At 37.8% G+C, this 14,426-nt stretch overlaps 1 long non-coding RNA gene across 1 annotated transcript; it reads right to left on the minus strand.

Annotated features, from left to right (window-relative positions):
• Positions 1-813: 813 nt before the first annotated feature.
• Positions 814-12,456, minus strand: LOC139439730 (uncharacterized). Its single transcript, XR_011649813.1, has 3 exons — positions 12,380-12,456; positions 5,081-5,105; positions 814-899 (listed from the first exon to the last, which is right to left on the minus strand). It is a non-coding gene; the product is annotated as an uncharacterized lncRNA (long non-coding RNA).
• Positions 12,457-14,426: the final 1,970 nt, after the last annotated feature.

The following is a 14,426-nucleotide window of genomic DNA, read 5'->3' on the forward strand; positions in this document are numbered from 1 at the left end:
CTGTGGTTAGAAAAACAAAGAGAAGCTGCTTTTCCTTTGCTTTCTTTCATGTGTAGTTTGGCACACTTAAAGCCATGGTGTCATGGTGGAACCAGCATGGACAGTTAGAGATTCCTGAGCCATGGCAATGAGGTCAAAATTCTAGCAGTGGGGCGACTAGCAGGGGAACTACTGCGAACAGTAAATGCTGATGGTCCAGTTACTCCCTTCTGTTTCTTTAGTACCAGAGAATACCTGAGAGGGCAGTACAATGACTTTACCATCCTCAAATCCAGGATGGTGTGGCACTATTTGCCACCTTACTGTCTCAGTGATATTCCATAAAGAGCACTACTTTCCCTAAAATATGGCTGATTTATCTTCCAAAATGATCAGTCATGAACAATAAGTGTTTTAGTTTGCCGAAGGGATGCTAATGCAAAGTACCAGAAATGGGCTAGTTTTTATAAAGGGTATTTATTTGGGGTAAAACCTTACAGGTCAAGGCCATGAAAAGACCAACTTGAGGCACCATAAAAGGTGCTTTCTCACGAAAGCCACCTGCCATGTTTTGAAACAAGATGACGGGTGATCTCTGTGGTCTCTGTCTTCCCTTTGGGGCTTCTTCTCTCAGGCTCAGCCACTCCACTTTCTTTTCAATTTTAGCCACCAGTTGATGTAGAGCTTGCTTCTTTCCAGGGGCTCCTGTGTCAATCATGACTGTTTTGCTCTCTTCCCAAGTTCAGCTCTAAACTCTCAGGCATAGAGCAAGGCTGGTCTACTCTTGAGCTGCTCTGTGGGCCCAGCCTCTTGGGAGCTTCTTGCATGAGCAATCCTCTCTCTCATACTTCAGAGTCAAATACACCAGTTCTCTTTTTTCCTCTGTGTCTGTCCATCTGTGTGTGCATTTGTATCAGACCCTGCAAGGGAGTGGAGACAACCTGAGTCACACCTCACTGATGTAGTACAATCAAACGCACTAAATCATCTTATTAAGTAATTTAATCAAAGACCCTTCAGCTGAATTTAATACAATGAAAGGGCACCACACCCAGAGGAATAGTTTACTTTACAAATATAATATTTCTCTTTTCGGGATTCCTAAAATTTCAAACTTCCACAGTAGGCTAAAAGGAAACTGTTTTCTTTAAAGGATGAACCAAGAACCAGGGATCAATAAGTTCTAATAACAGCAATAATATGTAATAATATAAAAAAATTGAATTTATTGATTTTTGAATCAGCTATGTGTCAGCACCCTATGGGAAGGGTACTACTTTCATCTGTATTCTCCATGTAAGAAAGCTGAGGCTTCTGGAGGATAAGTAATTTGCTCAAAGTTATAAACTATTACGAAGTGAACTGAGAATTTGAACCTAGTTCCAATTCTAGTCCTATTCTCTACATTTTGCTACCTAATGTGAAGTAAAGTGACCTCTCTAAATGACCCCACTAGCTCAAAAGCTCCCCTTATTTCAGCTATAAGAATTTTCAGCCCCCTCAATGTACTTCATTCTATTTTGTACATGCTGCCTTCTCTGCCTTGTCCAAATGGCTAACTCTCTCTATTGAAGAGTCAATCACTTCTTTTTCTTAGAAGCTTTCCCTTTGCCCACAATTTAGGTCTATTGGCACCCACAGAATCCCAGGCCTATCTCTATTAAAATACCGATTTCTTGTTGGTCTTTTGCATGAGAATCTGAGCTTCTCAAAAGCAAAGGGTTTTATCTTTTACATTAAACCTTCATGGCATGGCAGAATTCCTAGCACATAGCGGACACCTAGGGAATGTTAGTCAAATGACATGAATTAGCAAAACCATGACCAAAACTCTGATTCCATACAGACCTTCTTCCATACTCTGGAAATATCATTTATATTTGTCATCATATGTAGTATATTTATATATTTGGCCTGAATGTTTTATCTTCTCTATATGTTTTGATTTTTTAGTGACTTGCTAATTTCATAAAAGGAAGTGAGACCAATTTGCAACTGAAGTACAGGTGAAATTACTTATTTAGTGATGCTGGACCATAGAGGAAAGAATTTTATCAAAGAAGACTCTTTTTCTTTCCATTTCAACCTCTTACAAGGCTTTCATGCTCTTGTCCTTGCTGGTAAGTATCCTTCTCACCCTCTTTTTCCCCGTCCTTGAGGCTGCTGTTGCTAATCCAGCATGAGGATATAATCCTGATGAACTGGCATGTCAAGTCAGTCACAGGTACACCTTAAAAAAGTGGCTACCATTTATGAATCAATTAATTACTCCAGTCAAAGATGCTGGTACTGTCTCCATGCCACTCCTGGTAAGCCAGCAAAGTCCTGGCCAGGACTCTGTGACACCAGGGAATATTTGTTCATGAAAGTCTTAGCTATAGATACTTAGTAGATTGATGCTTTGCCAGAAAATATCAGATGCAATAAGCTATTATATCTTATTTTCCCACACATTATATAAGGCCTTGTTTTACATTTTTATTGCTATTGATCTGATTGGGAACTGTTCTTGAATTTTCATCACAGGAATGATAAAAAATATGCATATAGTTTATGCACACATATACTTATAAACAAATACATAAACTAGCTGAATCAAGTTACCTTAAAACCTGCATTTATTTAATGGTATTTATAAACTATGTCTAGGGTTTTTTTTTCTATTGACTGACAAAATACTTTCATGCAATCTGGTATGGGTTTTTGTTTGTTTGTTTTTAATAGCATGCAAGGAGACAATTGTGTGGGAGCATACCATACTGAAGAGCAAGGAACAATATCTGGGATGAGGAAAAGGACAGCAGTGAAAAGAATTAGAAGCTTATTTATTTCATAACTGGTAGGTAGTAGAGGGAAGGTATAACATTCACACCTGGATGTGCAAATCAATATCCATTCCATTCCATTCAAAATGCTGGTAGGTGTGAATGTGAAATGATAACAACTCTGCTATATGCTTTTGGTGTTGCCATGACAGCTGTTTGATGGAGTTCCTACTATCCAGGGCAGGTAAAACTTGGGTACAGTGAGGCACTATTAACAGAATTTTACTACATATGTTTTGAGTCAAGTAATAAAATACAATTTCATATCATCTGAGCATCAGTTCTGCTGCTGACAGAATAACTTCAGCCTTGGAAAACTCAGTCCTAGAAATCACTGCTGGCTTTGTGGTTAGGGTGAATGATTGAATTGGGCTTGTAATACTGATAACTACACTTTACAGGTAACTAGATAATAGTGTGTATGATGATATCCATTTGGGGCAGGCATTGTTAAAGGTTAGGAAAAGGAACTGCCAAGTTGCTTGTCTGGTTTTATTAAAAAGAAGTTGTCAAATCCTGAAGGATGTCTTTCCTTCTCTTTGTCAAAATAAGGCTGGTTTCTTTTATAATCTGTTCTCTACTTGTGTCCCCAGAGCTAGCTGTTGTTTAATTATGTATTGCCTAAATATTATCTTGACAGCATAAATAATAGATAGGCAATTGGTCTGTAATATTTGTAAAGTCTGGAATGGTAATATTGATCAGAGCTTCCTGGACATGGCCGAGTCTACATGATCCAGAACAGAGAACACGCCAGTTCTATTACTTGATGAATTCCAGAGGATGAAATGGCTTCCTTCTCCTTACTTTCTTACCAGAATATCTACTTACTTACCTACCTACCTACCTACCTACCTACCTATCTATCTATCTAGTCTCGCTATCTCTCCATTTATCTAACTATCATTGATCCATCCATTTTCCTTATTGTAAACAAAATATATGTTTATTGAGAATACTTGGAAAATATGGAAAATCACAAGAAAATACTTAAAATCACCCATAAACCCACTACTCAAATAAAAAAAAAATTATATATATGATTCAACATGAATTCATCCATCAGATATTTACTAAGCACCTACTGTATACAATGCAACATTCCAGGTGCTGGGAATACAGTAGCAGACAAAAATCCGTATCTTTTTGGAAATTACATTTTTAGTGGGGATGAGTCAATAAACAAATAAGTAAACTTTTAGTTGTTGGATATTCCCATTTGGGAATATCTGAAACATTTCCTGGAAGAATGAACTTTAAGGACCACTTGGAACAGCTCTGTTTTCCCCTGCACTGTAGGTGGGTTCAGAAAATGGAAAAACTGAAAGGAGTTCAGAAGGCAGGAGAGAAGGGCAGTGTATTTATTCCTGTTGGGCTGAGGGTCCATAGTGACTTTGTCCCTTTGCAAAGGCCACAGCTCCTGTCCGACAGCTCTCTTCTCCAATTTAAACTTTCTCTTCACATTCTGATAACTATTCTCTCCTCCTCTTGCCTCTACATTCCCTGGGATGATATTGGCTTCCCATTATTGCTAGTTCTGGGATACAGCAAAGTATCTGATTTTGCTGATTTCCCTTAAATCTGCTCATACCCTTATTAAACTCTTTTTGATTAGTGTAGATTTTGTGTCATCTATTTCTTTCCAGAACCTTGACAGATACATTAATATGCTACAAAGTTATAAATGATAAGTGGGAAAAATAAATAAGAGAAGGAAGACTGAAGTATTTGAGAAGAGCTTGGAATTTTAGATGGGGTGTCCAGGGAAGAGTTCAATGAAAAAGTAAGTTTTGAGTGATAAGCAAAGGAATTGAGTGAGCACATTCCCATGGAGAGAGAGAGCAAATGTTCAGGTATATAAACATTTATATAGTGCAAGAATAAAATCAAATTGTTGCACATTGTGTTCTGTAACTTAACTCTGCAGGAGCATGCATTTAGATATGGTTTTATTACTTAATTGTAATGACTATAGGGCACTTTGTTTTAAGGTTATATCATAATTTATTTAATTGATCCCCTGCTTTTAGACAATTAGGTTGGTTTTAGAGCGCCATTATTATAAGTAAACCCTGTTGACAGTCCTAACTTTCTGATAGCATTTCACCGATTTCCAGGGCCTCCTGAGTAATCTTGCAGGAATCCCTACTTCGCTCTTCCATAAAATGGTAGAATGGGCTCAGTTCTGGCAGCTGTTAGCGTCAATCTTTGGGACAGATTCATCACTGGTGTGCAAGAAGGTAATTTTGCAAATGGGGTGTGGGATATACAATTACCGTATCGAACAACAGGAAGCAGCATCTGGAATAAGGCAAAAGATTACAATTAAAGGGAGTAATAATTCTCCTTTGCTTTTTTCCTTCCCTAGGCTGGAAGCTTGTGCAGTGAAATGGAAATATGGTGTTTTGAACTACAGCTCCCTGTAACCTGATGAGTCTTTGCATCTCCCACCATGTCCTTCTTTTTCAAGCTGATCAGGAAATGAAGAACTCCTAGAAGTGCTAACCATGCTGTTTTGTTGCCCCAGCTCCTCTCTTTGGATAACCTTAAGGTACATTAATTTGTGTCAGTGTGCAAACATGCTCACACAATTGAGTTTAAGTTCAGAAGAGTTTTACTGCTGACTTTGGGGAGTAAAACATTTGAGGGGTGGCATTGATTTGCTCTACCACATTGGCCTTTGTGTACTATACTCCCGGTGTCAGCCAATCTCAGAGAATATATGTCATCCACAGGATCTGGCTCTCACAGAAGCATGTGTTTTTTTTAAGACCTTGAATCTCCTGCTTCTAATTTTGTCCTAGCATAATTTTTACTCTGCACTGATCTGTTTCCTATCAATAATAAGTTAAATAATATTTTAAGAAAGTAATCCCTGTACATAGATATTTAATAAATATTGGTTGACGTTATGGATTGTATTTGAATATACTTTACATCTTTTATTGTCTTCCTTTCTTTCTCTCCAACCACCCTCATCCACTGCCCCCACCTCGCCATCATTTTAGACAAGATCCCTCTCCTTTAGTAAGCTTATGTAGAAAGAGTCCTCAAAAAGTTATTTAGAAGTCAGCCCAAAGTGAAGAGACAAACTGATACTTGTTCTGGCTTTTAAAAACTTCTTGTCCTTTTTCATATCTCAATCACACCTCCTGAGACTCCAAATGCCAACAAAAATATAAACACAAGTCACTAAGTTTCTCAGGCACTGACACAAAAGGAATCAACAATGGCAGCCCTGCATTGCTCAGGCTGAGGGAGCCTTCATTTTTAAGCCAAGTTTGGATCAAGGGCTTTCCTCTCTGAGGAGCTTTGCCATCTCTTCCCAACTTTGGAGTGGTTTATAATGACAGCTGTGGGGTGTGGAACACAGGAAGCGTTTATGTAAGCAAAGAAATCCCATATTCTCCTAAGTGATATCTTTGCAAATATTGTTATTGCTTATTCACAAATGAAGAAGCTGAGGTTCAGAGAAACCCAAAAGTACATAGCTCTTAAGTGTGGTGCTAAGGCATAAACCTGAACATACAGTGCCTTCAGGATAACGACCACATATGTAATGTCCCATGCTACACTGTGATGAGTCCAGAGAAAACTGGAGAACCAAACCAATCTTAAAAGTTACACAGTAGACACAATTAAATTTTGTGTTTGGACGCCCCATTATTAATAAAGAGATTCCAGAAAGTTTCTAATTCATTATCTCTAGACCTACCTTTTGTTCAGCAGTAAACAAAACAAACCCTTTTCTGAATATAAAATTTACTGTTTCTAGTTATAGTAAGTACTACACTTTACATATTACTTTAGAGTTGCTCTTCACATACCAAATAAACACATTCTGTCATTACACAAAACTACTAAAATACTTCCAGTTCCGTGAATATTTTCTCTTCTTTCTTTGTTGCTATGTCTTTTCACATGACTTCCTTCTTCCTAGACCATCCTCCCCAATTGCTTTTCCATGGCTCCCAGCCCACCCCTACCCCAATATTTATGCTTACACATTTTGCTTAACTAATTTCTAGTCAGCCTTCAGTTCTCAATTCATTTCACCACTTCCTCTGTGAAACCTACTTTGACAATTTAAGTGGAACAGTTCTTTCTACTCATTGTTTCCATCACTCTCCAAATCTTATTGATTGTAGAACTTGTCTCTTAGTGATATAATTGTTTACTTGTCTATATTTTCCTCTAAACTGAGGAAAAGTGAATAGAGATATTGTTTGTCATGTGTACAACTATATCCCTAACCTCTTGCACAGGGTTGGTACACACCAGATGCTCAAAATATCCTTGTAGAATGAATAGAAGGATGAAAGTATGAATGAGTGAATGCAGACTAAGTAGCAGTTTTGGAGTTCATTTTAAATCCTTTGTACTTAGGTTCACTGAATTCAAGTCACTGCTTGAAATATTTGCTCAATATTGTTGAAGAGTCATCATATACCAAGTTTTATATCCCTGTACATATTTCTAAAGGCCTTGCTTTGGTGGACTGAATTTAGGTCACCAAGCTCCTTTTTATGATATCCACACTACTAAAGCCACCCCACAGAATGGACCAGAACTCTACATAAATTTTGGTTCAGATGTTCAGACTGATGACACCATACATATTCTAAGAAAGTATAAATGGATTTATTAGTCACATACAGATGATTTCTGGGGAGAACAGAGAGACTCCCAATAAGATCCAAAATGGCTTTAGAGAAGAGAGAAAGGAGATTGGCTTGAGATTTTAATGCCACTTGGGGATGGGGATGGGATTGAGGTGAGGTTCCCACATGTGGCTGGCGGGTTGCAGGGGTTAAACTTCCTATTGCTCTCTGATGTCAGATGAGGGAATATACAGGCTTTCTTATCATCTTGTCCAGATGCGGGGTAGAAGGGAATTAAGGAGTAGTGAAGCTTCAAAAAAGCAAGCCAGACTCTTAAAACAATACCCTTGTATAAGCCCTTCTCCTTGAACACAGGCAGGACCTGTGACTTGAATCTAACCAATTGGATATGGTATCCTCTGAAATCACTCTTGGTGATTCTGTCACATGAAGAGATCTCTGTCTTAGCACACTGTATCTAGAGGCTCTTCTTGTGAGCCTCATGGAGCCATGTTGGATGCCCACATGACAAGGAAATGTAGGTGGCCACTGCAAACATTTGGTAGCCTCCAGTCAATTGCCAACAAGAAGTTGGGTGCCCGAGTCCTACAGACACAAGGAAATTAATTCCTCTTGCAACCCGAATGAGCTTAGAAATGAATTCTTCCCAGTCAAGCCCCAGATAGAATATAACCTGACCAACACCTTGATTTCAGCCTTAGGTCATTGGGCAGCAGATGTAGCTAAACTTTGCTGGGATTTTTCACCCACAGAAACTTTGAAATAATAAATGTGTATGTTGTTTTACATTGCTAAACATGTGGTCATTTGTATTACAGCAATGGAAAGAAATACGTATATGGACTCAATAATCCAACTGCCACACAGTTCTTCCATGATTGCCTTTCCAACTGATGTCATTCACATTGCCATTGTGAATCCTTTCTAGTTGGTAACTTTTCAGAATCACTCTGAAAAGTTACTCTACTGCTACGGTACATCGGATGAATTTTCAGGCTTTTCTAAGTCTTCAAGGCTAAGAGTTAAACCCAAGATCACACAACAAGGTAAATGAAATCTTAATAATGGCTTGTAATTATTGAGAGCTTTTTATAGACAGTACTGCCCAGGACACCTTTCTTGAAATGCCCCATTTAATCCTCACAATCAAACTACTAGACAGGTAATTTCATTTCCCACATTGTAAGATAAGGGAATGGAGGCTCAACACCTATGAGTGTTGAAGCTGGGATTTAAGCCTAGATCTATTCTAATGATAGATGCTGTTCTCTCTCTTATGGGAGGGTTTTGATAACTGGTATCTCCTAGTGACATCACAACTTTACAACATGCCATTTCTTTTTATCATGTTTTCCAGAACCAGTTATAAATGTAATAAATCTAGGCTGCCGACATTCAAGAGAGTCTACTGCCATGACTAAAACACCCAAAATCAAGGGTATGGACTTTTGCTCCCAGAAACCAGGGTCATATTTGCTTTCATTATGATAAACTGAGGTTTCTGCATTTCTACCTTGGAAACAAATGACACATGTCCACCTGCTTACTTGTTTCCCAATGCCTGTTCTCATGACTTTATAATATGGCATATCTTGCTCAAAGAAAAATGTTAAGCAGAAGCAGGCAGAAAATTATTTATAAGAATTATTAAAGGAGACCAGCTGGTACCAGAAAATTTGGGGCAGATTAATTATTTTTCAAGTAATACCTAATGTTAACTAATGCCTGAGTTGGAGGTCTATTTGTTAAGTGGCATTAATGCTGGAAGGTAATCTAGCTCTCCTTTTGAGTCTCTGGGAAGCAATACATCTCTCTGTTTACCCCCTTTATAATTAATTCAGGACTTAATTGTATTAGGTAAGGGGTGGAGAATTTAAAAAAAAATAGGTTTAAATGTTTCTGGGAACATGCATTTATTACTGTGATAAAAGAGCCGTCTCTCTCAGTCTCCATTTGCGGCATTGTTTCAGTGCATCTCATCTCCAATAAATCACAGAGGCTGGGATCTGGTCCCTTGGCTAAGAACAGTGCCTGAAATGGATGTGTAGGTGGCCTAATAAAGCTTTCAGACTAGGACTTCCATTTTGACCGTGATCTGGAATGTATATCTACCTGTAAAATTATGTCTTTTTCTGGACTTGGCCTGAATTCTACCTATTCTCATGGAGAATCTATGAGATTTTTCCAATATTTCTGGAAATGAAATAAGTGAGGGATGCCATCCTCATCCTAACAAAATTATAATACTACTGCTGCTACTACTACTACTACTACTAATAATAATAATGCCACTGCAGCAGACAAGCAAACAGAACCAGTGTCCCTGCTAGATCCCCTCGATAATTTTGACTCCTTCTATGTATCCATACCTCTGCCCCTCTGCCCTCTTCCTGTCCCCACCCACAAGTTCCTATTCTTCCGCCTTTAAGGCACTTCAACCCCTTTTTCTGCAGTATATAGAACCAAAAGATCCTATGATGTTGTATCCACCCCAGCGCCCTTCCACTTTTGGGCTTTTATTTAATGTGAAAACCCCTCAAGTGGGTAGGTAGTGAACTATGAGGCTTAATTTATACTTTAGTCTTGTCTTGAAGATTAGGCTGGAGCTGAACTTTTCCTGAAATTGCAGCCTTGCTTCACTCTTTTTCCCTCCTTGTCCTGCTTTTGCCATTTTCTTCTGGTTTTCTCTTGGGAACATACATCCTTGTCTCAGGATCTGCTTCTTATAATACCACCAGAGACAACCAGCCTTTTATTGACTAATTACTGTTGGCTTATAAATAATCAAATTATTTAATTCTCACAAAAACCCTTTTGCAGAAAATACTGTTTTCCTCACTCTACAGAAGAACAAATTAGCCACATTTCCCAAATAGCTAGTAAATGTTACAACCTAGATCTGAATATAGATTAATCTGATACCTTTTCTCTGAACCACATAGAATACACCTCTCAAAGGTAAAAATCTGATATTAAGAGTCAAGAGTTGCATCATAAAATAGTAGTCAAGGTACTGATTTACAAGCCAGAATATCAGGATTTATATCATGACTCATTTGCTTGGTGTATGAATCTAAGCAAGTTGTTTAATTTTTCTGAACATTAGTGTTTTACTTTGTAAAAATAGAGAAACTAATTATCTGCCTTACCTTATTAATATTAGGACAGAATAATATAATGAAGGAAGAGATTACTTTTAATGTAAAATATTAAAGGAAAGAATATAAGAATTTTTTTGTGTATTTCAGTTTATTGTTTTTTGGTTGAAAATTGGAAAATCTATAAACACATTTTTAAGTAGTAAAACTAAACAGTGGCAAGATGTTTTCATTTGCTAAAGGCTGCCAATGCAATATACCAGAAATGGGTTGACTTTTATAATGGGAGTTTATTAAGTTAAAAGCTTATAGTTCTGAGGCTGTGAAAATGTCCAATTCAAGGCATCATCAGAGATGCTGTCTCACCAAAGGTTGGCAGATGATGATCTTGGACTCTTGCCTCATGGCAAATCAAAATGGTGGGCAGTCTCTGCTTTCTCTTCCAGGCTCACTGTCTTTCCAAGCTCATCTGTGGGTGATCAGGGACATGGCAGAGCAAAATGGTGGTGGCATATTATTTCACCTGGCTTCTCTGTTACTGTGTCTTTTTTCCTGTGTGCTGCTTTTAGTCCTCTATTTATAAAGGACTCCAGTAAGAGGATTAAGATCCACCCTAGGTTCTGCAATCTAATCAGAGGCCCTTAACCAAAGTGATCTAATCAAAAGATAGGTCCATTAAAGGAATCTAACCAAAAGGCCCCACATACAACAGTTTTACATGCACAGGAATGAGTTAACATAAGAACGTAATTGTCTGGGGTCCATGAAAGACTCAAACTGGCTCACAAGGTGTTAATAATAGAGTGGTATATGGAAACCCTACTTTTTATGTAAAATAAATATTGACATAATGTAAAATATTAGAGGGAAGAGCATAAACTTCAGTCCTGGATTTAAAGCCTGATTGAACAACTAATTGTGGTCTTTGACTAAATAGTTCAACTCTATGAGCCTTGCCTGCATCTGTAAAATAGGGATAAATCTGTCTTCTTTATGAAAGTTGCTAAAATTAGGTGAGACAGGTTGATATGTAAAATCTGCTATCAAAGTTGGTTATGTCCAGTGTCTGGCAGAGTGTAGATTATCAATAAATTTTAGTTGTGGTCACCCTCTTCTTTATTTCCCTTCTTAAAATAGGTGCTTGGGCATATCCAGAAATAACCTGGAAATGTCATTTTTTTCTAAAGCCCTGAGATCAGAGAGGGAGAGTATGTGTAAAAATGTACACATTTTTTATTGTAAATTGTCTTTGCTTTTCTCACTGTCTTTTCATGTATATTTTATTCCCAATCAATGTCAAAAACCTTATGCAAATAACTGGTTTGTTTCTATCTTTTTCCTTTATCTACCCAGCTTAGTATTTTTATGAAGCTTACTTTTTTCTCACTGTCTTCTTTCAATTCTTATTTGTGTGCACTAAGAAAATGTGTGTGGTGTGTGTGTAGTGTGCATGTGAGTGTTATGCATGTATGTGTGTGTTGTGCATGTATATGTGATATGTTTTGTGGTCCCAAGTGACCAGGACTCTGGGCCATGCTCAGAGTTGAAACCTCACATTTGGGCATCAGTCCCCAGTGACCAGGACTTGCCCCTGGGAAGTATCATAATATTCATGTTCAGGAACCTGAAAGACCATTCAAACTTCTTATTTACAAATAGGAAGTTTGGAAGATGACAAATGGCTTATTCAACGTGAGAGCCCAGAACTTTTTACTCCAGATCTAAAGAGTTTTAGCTAGGCTTTCCATTGAGGTATTGGAGAGATATATCCACAGAAGGGATTTAAAAAATACATTTATCAATGGTTGCTTTTTAGCTTTTATAGTTGTATAATTTGTTTCTTATGCCCACTTACCAGCTATTCAGTCTTTATGATAATGCTGCTTACTTTGGTTAACATCTAATACTTTTGCAATTCTTGACATGGGAACTCTTGTTAAAGATGACAGATTCAGAGAGGAGAGTCAGCTTGGCTTTGAATTTTAAATCTGCCTTGTACTCATTGCATATATTTGGAAAGTTGTTTCATCTCCCAGTTTCTTCATCTGTAAATTCAGAGCAAATTACCAGAATATCTTGGTTCTCTACGGGAATAAGGATGGGTATAAAACATTCCAGAGTAAGACAAGTGGTTTGGGGAAGTTTTAAAGCATTTCAAAACCCTGGATGGGTTCAAAATTGCTATTTACTTCTTTCATAGGTAAACAAATTTTTGAAAAAGCATCTGAACAGGCTCTTTATCTTGTGTAAAAGCACAGTGATATCAAGATACCAGAAGACCCCCTTCCCAATATTGCAGTTTTTACAAGAGTACAGCTGAAAGAAGAGAGTATTCAGGATTTTGTTTCCTTTGTTCTTTTAGTCTGGGAGCATTTGGGGAAAGTAACCCCTTAAAGAGTGTTTGTAACTCATGTATATGTCACTTTGACTTTGTACATCACCAGTCACCCAAATTTACCCCTATACTAAATAAATAAAGGAAAAGTTTATGTATTGAGAATCTATTTTGTTTTGAGAATTGCCCTAGATGCATTATATGTATTTTTTCATTTAATATAAGAATTTTGTGTTTGGCATTATTAGCCCCTTTAACAGATGAGGTAACTGAAGATTAGCAACAGTTTTCTGGAAAGGGCCAGACAGTAAATATTCATGGTTTTGTGGATTCCATCAGGTCTGTTTCACAACTATTTAAACTTGCTATTGTAGCATACAAGCAGTCACAGGTAACAGTTAAATGAATAGGTATAGATGTATTAAAAAAAACTTTATTTACAAAAACAGGTGGCACACTGGATTTGGTTCACAACTTGTAGCATGCCAAACTCTGCTCTTCAGTAGAGTTTGACTACAAGTAAAATCAGTATTTTAAATCAACTTTGTCTGCCTTCAGAGTCCATATACTTTGCACTTATCTCTTCTGTCTCCCTAACAAGTTTTGAGATGCGAAAGGAACCCAAATGTATCCTGCTAAATTGTAGTTTCTTGGATTTTGAACATTAGGGATCAGCCACATCTATGAACAGGCGCCACAGCTTACACAGGGGCAGTTCCTGAAATTGGGGTCTTACCACTGGAAAGGAAAGAAATGGCCATGTCTCCTTGCCTGTTGCTATATTACACGATGACAAATGTGACCCTTATTGGCTAGATGTACTCTGGGCCTGGACATTCTCTGGATTGGACTTAGTGTGTTGAGATAGGCCATGTCAATAATTTGGTTCCAGAAGGGCTTCTTTCAGAAACACTCTAAATTCACCCCTGGCAGGCAAGGAACCTTATATTAACAGAAGGTGAAGAAAGCCCCTAAAGCCAGAACTCAGAACAAGTAAAGAAGAACCTAGATGTGGCCAATGCCTCTCAGAAAAGACACTCCATTGGCTTTGAAAAATAGTCCAATTATCCTCAATTTTTCAGCATGGAGAAAAATGATGCAGCAATGTGACTTCATACCATAAATTCCACACACATAAACACTTCTGTGCAATTGGTTGTTGCTCTAACTTGCTCTCATCTTAGAGAAACGAATAGTTATTCTGTCACCCAGGGGAGACATAAAGCAGTCACAGAGTAAGACCATTTTCTTCTGTCTCAGGTGTCAAGGAGAGAGAGTTGGGTTTCTAATTCAGTGAATGTGCTAGCTATCATAGCACCTATGATAAAGCACAGTAAAAGAAAAAACTCAGTCATTTATAGTTCATCAACATGATTTTGCCAGTCAGAAAGGATGGAAGAAAAGACCCTGGCATTCAAAATCAGAATAACTGGTTTCTAGTTTCTTGTTGGACCTTGGACAGTTGTAGAGGGGAGAGTTCTTGATCTGGGGGTCAGGTGACTTGTTCCTTCCTGCACAGCTTTCAGGTGGTTGGGCCCAGGTAGAGTCACTTCACATAGCTAAGATG

Source organism: Dasypus novemcinctus, chromosome 10 (genome assembly GCF_030445035.2).
Source record: "Dasypus novemcinctus isolate mDasNov1 chromosome 10, mDasNov1.1.hap2, whole genome shotgun sequence".
Taxonomy (NCBI): domain Eukaryota; kingdom Metazoa; phylum Chordata; class Mammalia; order Cingulata; family Dasypodidae; genus Dasypus; species Dasypus novemcinctus.